Genomic DNA, 8111 nt, shown 5'->3' with positions numbered 1-8111 from the left:
CTGCCTTTACCAGCTTTTCTTAACTCTTTAGTATCTTAATGCAAGATGGGCTCCCATCCTGGGTTAGTATTGCTCCTTCCATAGCTAACCGGCATTACAAGCAGCTCTCCATAAAGTAACATGAAGTCTTTATTTTTCATGACTTTACATCTTATCTCAGCCCAATCAGTCAGTCTCTTTGAATTATTTCTCAGGTCAAAAGAAGGCCAACCAGGCTCCCTTTCTCTCTTTGCAGGACCAGCATGTAACATGCTAACTTCTTCCTCCAAACTACTAGAATCATGGCCCTTTGCCTCCACCACAGACTTGCAAGCCATAGGCTGTCTCTCAGATTTTTCTCTTTTAACACAACCAGAGCCTGTTTTCTTTGTAATGTTAACGGGGAGAGCATCCTCTTTTCTGCTAGCAGAGACACAGGCGCTGACAAAATTTACCCCCTTCTTTCCCCACCCTCCTTTTCTCCCCCTACTTTTTCTCCACCCCTCTTTCTCACATGCAACAAAAGGTTCACATTCTGAGGGGACAGCAGGAGAAGGGGGGGTTGGACGTGATTTGGAAAATGATGGGAACAGGGAAAGATGCTGTGGTGGCAGGGGTAGAGATGTCACAGCCCCAGTCTGAGTTTCAGGTTCTCATGGCAGGAGGTGAGGGAGGCTCTGGGGACCCAGCCCGGGGGTCGAGGAGTGGTGTAGACACAGCCAAGAAAACAGAGGATTTAGTAGATTGTTTAAAGATACCAATCACTGTGTGACATGCTGGGAGCAGCCTGGCAGCTGTTTGATCTCTGTTTATGGTAAAAGCATTGTGAAGTTTGAGTTCTAACATTTCCCAGAGAGGGATAGCATGGAATCTTCATCTGCAGCTGGAAACTCAGATTTTATTTTGTTTTTACACATTATAAGAATTAGATTTGACCAGATCTTTAAGGTTTTTATAAACATCTCTGGGCATTTTGGACATCTCGTGTCCTTTCATGTTCCCTGAGGCTTACCTGATGTTGAAGAACAGGCAAATATTGTCAGATCTCCATCCTAATAGAGCCAGCAACAAGGGTAAGAATCCAACTGCTCTTCTTGGAAAAGTTATAGTCCAAGGATTGAGTTTCTATCAACAGCACTTTAGACCACACTTTATTAAAAATCACCTCTGGGCTTTCTGACAAGTCAGACAAATTAGCTGAGTTATCTACTTCATGTAGGGGCACCAATTTTGTCACATCATACCCTTTTCTGACCCAGAGATGGGGCACCTGAGAGGCACTTTAAAAACTTTTATTCCATTTTTAGTCTCATGTGAAGGGTGAAACAGTACAGATGTTATGATTCACACCATCAGACTCAGAAGCTAACCATTTCCTAATTACAATAAATTAAAAGTGTTTCTTGGCCTATCAGCTTTTGCCACACAATGCTCTTAATGCTTTAAAGCAAATCATCTAAAATTACCCTTCGTGGGTCCTACTACAATACATCTTTCTTAGTTCTATTTCTCCAAAGTATTTAGTCCTATTTGGAAGGCCATCCTTTGAAAGTAGTTTCTAGTCTCATTTCTCTCTCAGCAATGTCCATCCTATTCCATGCCATTTCTAAGTCAGCATTTCTTACCTCAAAGTTTGCATACAGATGCATGTTATGTGAGCTTTCTGTCACAGTTTGACAATTCTCTACAAATCCCTTTCCCACAGATCCTATGACATGGCCACCTCTCACTGGCTCGTACAATTTCTGCTGCGAGTCCACCCAGTAGGCAGTTGTCCTGGACTGACTGAGGTATTCCAGTTGAAGCAGTGGTCTTGTAGAAGGGTATAGTTTTCTCTTGAAGGTCCAGGGGAAAGTATCCAGGTCCAGGTCTTCCTCTGGGAAAAAGCTACTCTGGTGTTCCAAATCCCAGATTTTTATCCAGGAATGAATTTTTGGCTCCTTCCCCAGGGTTGAGCATCTCCTAATAGGATGATGTAATTTTGTCAGTCATGTAGTAAGATTCAAATGGCTCATTAACAGAAGATATCTGTTAACAAGATAACAGAAGAGAGGATGGGTGGTAGAGGAGATAAATTGGAACAGCTGTTGTTGGAACAGCTGACCCATTAACCAAAGTTATGAGGGATGAGTCATGGAAGATGGCCCCACCTGGTTTTAACAGATGGTGGTAGAATACATATTTCTGGTTACATCTTGCATTGCAAACTAAGAAAAACAACACTTTTAAAGTTAGAAAGGCAAGGCATTACTTTATTACTTACTATATTACTTTATCTGACCAGGATATACCACAGTAATCATCTCACCCACACATAGTGTGGACAGCCCTGTCCTGGGGTGGGAGGAGAGGCAAGGTGAAGCTCCCAGGTGAAAAGTCCAGCCATGGAATTCCAGGAGCTCAGAGCAGGTTTGGGCAGGCTCAGGGCCTCCCCCACCCCAGACACTCACCCAGGGCTCAGCAGCAGCCAGAATCTCTGCCAGAACCCCGCAGCCTTTGCCTGGAATGAGCCTCCCAGGATCTGCCTCCCCTGGGGGACATGTCTTGCCAACTGCTGTGCCCATTGCCTCTCCTGCCACCCTCCTCCTTCTTCTCCCTCTCCTCCCAGGAGCCGCTCTGTATCTGGGACCTCTGCTTCTGGCAGTTCTTGTCCCCCCTCCTGTCCGGGTGCCGCTGGTGGCACCTCTGCTCCTCATCCCACTGTCTCCTGCTCCTGGCGTTCCTGTAGGACCTCCTGCCAGCACAGTGCTCATACCCAAGGTTCTCCTTCTCCTTCTTCATCTTGATCCTGGGATGGGACACCTGTGTGTTCACCTGCTTCCCAGTCTGTGGCCTCGACTTTGACTGTTCTGCTCTGCTCAGCTGCTTCTCTGCATTTTCACGGGGACATCCTCATCCTCAGACAGGGAGTCGGACAAGGTGTGAGGTGGCATTTTGACTCCACAGCCCTTGGCATGGAGGGCTCTGGTTGCCTCATCCCAGTCCTCAGAGTCCTTGGGGGGCCGGTAGTTTGCCACGTGGTCCATGCGTACAGTCCGTCCCTTGATCTTGATCCCATTGAAGTTATCCACAGCCGGGATGGTGCTTCTCTGGTCCTCATAGCACAGGAAGCAGAAGCCCTTGGACTTCCTGGTCCTCTTGTCCCGCACGAGGTTGATGTTGACGACCTCACCATACTGTGAGAACACGCAGATCAGGTCACCCTCCGTCAGCTGGCAGTGCAGCCCACCCACAAAGATCCAGGCACTGTCCTTGTACTCCTTGTGCCACGACACCGCCTCCCACACACCCAGCTCCACCTCCCCTGCATTCAGCACATTGATCAGCTTCACCTTTGTCAGGGGGTTCATGGCTGGTGCAGTGCACACTGCCACTGCGCTGCAACTAAATGCTGGCTGCAGTCCTTCTGGAGTGACTGATGTAGTTCTGTTGAAACAACAATCCTGCAGAAGGGTGCAGTCCTCTGAAGGTCCAGTGGTAGTGCAGATTGGTCTGGTGTTCCTCTGGGAAATCAGTGGAAAAAAGCTGCTCTGATGTTTAAAATCACAGGTTTTTATCCAGGTAGGAATGCTTGGCTTCTCCCCCTGGGTGGAGTATCTCACAATGAGATGATGTCATTTTATCAGTCATGCAGTGAGATTCAAGTGGCCCATTAACAGAAGATATATCCCTAGAGGGAGGGATGGGTCTTGGAAGAGATAAGAAACACGGCCATACCTGTTTTTTTTCAGCTGGCCCATTAACAGCATATAGTTAACACTCCCTCACCTAGTTTCAACAAATGGTAACAGAATACACACTTTTGGTTACACCTTGCATTGCAAGCCCAGACACAAAAATTTCTCTCTTCTGTGCTTTGCTCAAGTTTCCAATGTGGTTTATCTTATGGCAAATTCCTTCCACTGAGATCTTGATAATGTTTCAGATGGGCAACTCTGCTCTTCAAGTCCTTGCCGACCTCTGGAGGTCCCTTCCAACCTCAACCATTCTGTGACTCTGGGAATATCCCTTTGGTCTGTTAGGGTCAGCTGTCCTGGATGTGTTTCCTACTAATCTCTTGCCCATCCCTTGTTCATTCCAGCCTTTGTGGCAAAAATGATTCAGATAGAACCTGCTGCCTTTGGCTTGGAACCGAGGCCAAGCCACTCTTTCTGCCATGCTTTCTTGACCAGAAGTGGCCTCTTGTCCTCAGAAGAAAGTCCCTTTGATAGCATAGGGTTAAAATGTTTTTAAAAATCATGGGAATTCTATACAATACAGGTGGAAAGAAAGTTTGGGCCTGGGAAGGCAGCCCAAACTACAGAAGCCCTGGAAACAAAGGTTAGGTTTTTTCTGCACTAGATCAGGTGAAACTGTACCTGCATAATCATCATGTGATAAATTATATGATTCTTAAATGTATTTTCTCAGGGAGTATCGGGGGGGTTTCCTCACCCAAGATTTAGGTGGTTTAAAGTCCTTGGCCCTCTAAAAGCCCCGAGTCACGTTGGTGTAAAAAAGCAGAGTCCTCAAGGTCTGTTTTCAGGTTTCTTGTGTTGTTTATTATTCGATATCTCAGAATTTTTGCTGCTCGCCAGCCGAGGTCCGGACAGCAGCTGGGACACGAGGTGACTGCCCGCCTCAGGGGATGTCCCCTGACATTTATACAGATAGCTACGTATTGGTTATTTACTATTTTGTGCCAATGCCCAGTGCCCACACTAAAAGTGACATTTCTACTTTGCTCCAATCCACTCTAACTACTTTGTGCCATCACCACCCCAAAAGATGGAGGACGAGGAAGAAGGAGAAGTACATGAGGTACCACCCAAATTCCACCATCTTGTCCCCATTTACTTCTATTCTATAAACTCTAAAACTACTGAATTCTGTATCGTCTACTGTACTAAACTACTATTTTCACACCCTGGTGGTTTGTAATTCCTTTTGCAATGTTGGAAGCTTTTCCCATGGATTAAAATCAAACCCGGTGTTTTCCTGGGCTCTGTGCCAAGGTCTCCGAGCCCCCTGGACCGGCTCCACACCCCCCTGTCCAGGGCTCAAATTCCTTTCCTCGGGTCCCAGGCCATCCAAGGGGATGTCCTAGACTCCAACAGTATTTTTTTACAGTCTTAAAATCTTAATGATTTTTTGGTGCTTGAATATGATTATTGCTTAAGAATCATGGGAAATTGTGTTTGAGGGGCCTGATCAAAACTAGAAGAATTCATACAATAGAATAATATGGTTTAATAATTAGTATGTAGTAATATAATTAATAAGTTTTACATGTGGAATGGCTGCTTGAGTCAGCATTCAGACAAAGAAGTTAGGTCTATACACCACACACACCACAGCTGGCTCAGCAAAGAGAGGCAAGTAGGGCCTTTTGTATGACAAATACCAGCAAAAGTTTATCCCAGCATGCTGACAGGGATCAGGGAAAAAAGACAGGATCATGTGGCATGCGGAAGGTTAAGTAGGGGCCAGGGATCAATGATCTGAGGGAACGGGGGTGGTACAAAGGGCCGGGTAAAGGGCATTGCCCCATAGGGAAGACAGGTTTGGCCACCTGGGATACCACAACCAGTGGGAGAACAGGGAAAGGACAAACCACGACAATTAGTGGCATATGGGGAAAACGAGACTGGGGTAGATTACACAGTGTTACAAGGCACCATGTGAAAAGTCTATTTTTTCAGTTTAGGTGGAGACTCTATGGTGTATTCTTCCAGTGCAAAGCCTTTGGGATTCCCCTGTGGGGTTCAAAGGATTCCACAACTGCCGTTTTTTTTTTCTTACTATGAATAGTAACCCAGTGGACTTCTGCAGACACTTAACTAAACAGGGAAACATAAGTAAAACTACAAAAACAATTATTAAACCCACAAAATTTATTTAACTAAAAAGGAAACCCTTCCCATCAACCCCCCCTCCCCACCCTTGTCTGAATAGTTCATTGATCCGATCTGAGTTCTCAACCTTTAACTTGATCCCTCAGCTCATGGATGTTTGTTTGGATAGATTTTTGAGTGAGAAGAAAGGTTGAAGCAGCACATCCCTTCAAAGTCCTGGCAGCCAAGTCTTGGGCAAGCAGTAAAAAGTCTGTTGATGCTCAGTTTTGCAATGTTGCGTGCCTGTCACTCCATTCTAAATATTCTTGTTAAACTGTCCAGATCTTCATTTTTGAAATGCAGTTCTTCCAGTAATGTGGTCAGGAAATGCGTGTATATTGGGCTTGTCTGAACATTCTTGAAAAGTGGATTTGTTTGTGACAATACAGATAACAAAATAATAGCAATGAGAGTCCATTCAGGCATTTTGTGAATAATATTTCTGTTTGTTAACCGAAAAGTTTTGACAAGATTTTTTACCTCTGTGTAAACACGTCCTGAAGCGATCTGAAGAGGGCCCAAAACTACAGATAATGCTTTTCTCAATTTTTCAAGGACGATTCGCTTCCTAATCTGCATTTGTGCAATTGAATCAATGAATGGGAAGGTGAGATCTTCCTGTTGATCATCCTTTTCTTTGCTTGGATGTTCCCGTGCATGGGTCTCTGCTTCTTCAGCCAACATGCACCTTCCTTTATAGAACTCTTTTACTCGGAGTTGTATGAACTCTGTTTCTTCTTTTAACTTTTCATAACTAGGCACAGACTGAACTATTCCACCTGAGCCCATGAAAGGTAAAGAGTAGTTCAAACTGTTTTTAGATTCTCCTACAGCAACAGAGTCAAGATCATGAACTGTATCTAAGTCATCTTCATCAAGTTCTTCAGTCTCCTGGTTGACAGATGCTATGTACTCTGATGAGCACAAAGAGGTATAATTTGGGCCATATAGAAATTTCAAAGTTTCCTCAGTTCTCCATTCCATAAGTGTTTGCCTAAGCATTTCTATTAAACTGCTTTTGGAATTAACTGGATGCTTCAGTTCAGGGCTTTTATGTTCTCTTGAGTTAGCTAGTGTTCTTCTCAGATGTTCTGCTCCTCTTTTGCTCACACCTAGAAAAACAAGCTGTGATCTAGACATATTTTCAAAGATTTCTGAAGCACCTAATTTCCCAGGAGCAGTATTGTTTGAAGGTGGTGCAGGTACTTCATTATGAACAGAGCAAGTATGTCCTTCTTTCTGAGTATCTAATTTACAATGAGAGAGTTGTTCAGTGGATTCTACCACATCTACATCTTCAGTTTTAGAGCTGGCATGGACTTTCTGACCATGCTTCTTTTTGAGGATGCTTTTCCTGTGCAATTGCTGTGCAGAATTGGCTGAAGTTGACTGACTTCCTGGTAGGACATAAGAAATGAATCCTTGTTCAGTATCAGAACCACTGTCACTGGCTGTGTCATGAGAACCAGAGGCACATGGATCTGAATATATCCTAGGATTCTCAATGTCAGATGCCTTAATTACTTCATCATGTAGTTTCACCTCTTCTCCAAACTGTCCATTCCGTCTCTCCTTCAGCAGCTCTATGTCTGGTAGTTTTTCTTCTTCTCTCATCCACACGGGACTTTTGGAAATTTGAGTTTCAAAATATTTAGATGCTCTATAGCAAAAGTTACTGCAAAAGCACTTTCTTTCAGTAATATCATAAACTCTGTTCGTTTTTGTTGAAATTCTGTACTTCTGCTTTGGCACATTTTCCAGTTTATTCTGACATAAAGGATAACCACACAGTTTGATGGTAGACCGTTCATCGACAACATCTTTATAGTGAGATGGAGTCATCCATTTCCCACAAGTTAGAAGGAACTCTTCAGTAGTGTCCTCTTCCAGGAGCTGCTCAACAATAGACAAAGCTTTCTTCTCATATTCAATCTTCTTTCTCAGTGCAGCCTCCAGAGCTGCTTTCCTTTGAGCAGCACCTTCATTTTTCTGAGCAGCTGAATGCTTACTTGCAGCACACTGCCAGAGGGGCTTGCCTGTCCTGGCCATCATCATCACTCCTATGAGGGGAGAGGGAAATTGATGGTAGTTGCTGTGACCTATTCCAAATAAGGAAAAAACACTGACAGAGTCAGAATATATCCCACACACTCTGTCAGGCTGGGTGTTGGTAGCAGTCTGAATAAATGGTGGCTGCAGTCCTCTGGGGGTGCCAGATGTGGTTCTGTTGAAGCAGTGATCCTGTAGAAGGATGTTGTT

General features: G+C 44.5%; 2 pseudogenes; both read right to left on the bottom strand.

Annotated features, from left to right (window-relative positions):
* Window positions 1-2304: 2304 nt before the first annotated feature.
* On the bottom strand, window positions 2305-3329 carry LOC136360901 (RNA-binding motif protein, X-linked 2 pseudogene; annotated as a pseudogene).
* Window positions 3330-6098: 2769 nt separating this feature from the next.
* Window positions 6099-7907, bottom strand: LOC136360900 (putative RNA polymerase II subunit B1 CTD phosphatase RPAP2 pseudogene; annotated as a pseudogene).
* Between the last annotated feature and the right edge of the window lie 204 nt (window positions 7908-8111).

The sequence above is a fragment of the Sylvia atricapilla genome, chromosome 5 (genome assembly GCF_009819655.1).
Source record: "Sylvia atricapilla isolate bSylAtr1 chromosome 5, bSylAtr1.pri, whole genome shotgun sequence".
Classification (NCBI taxonomy): domain Eukaryota; kingdom Metazoa; phylum Chordata; class Aves; order Passeriformes; family Sylviidae; genus Sylvia; species Sylvia atricapilla.
The sequence above is the reverse complement of the archived record's forward strand: the minus strand, read 5'-3'. Positions and strand labels throughout refer to the sequence as shown.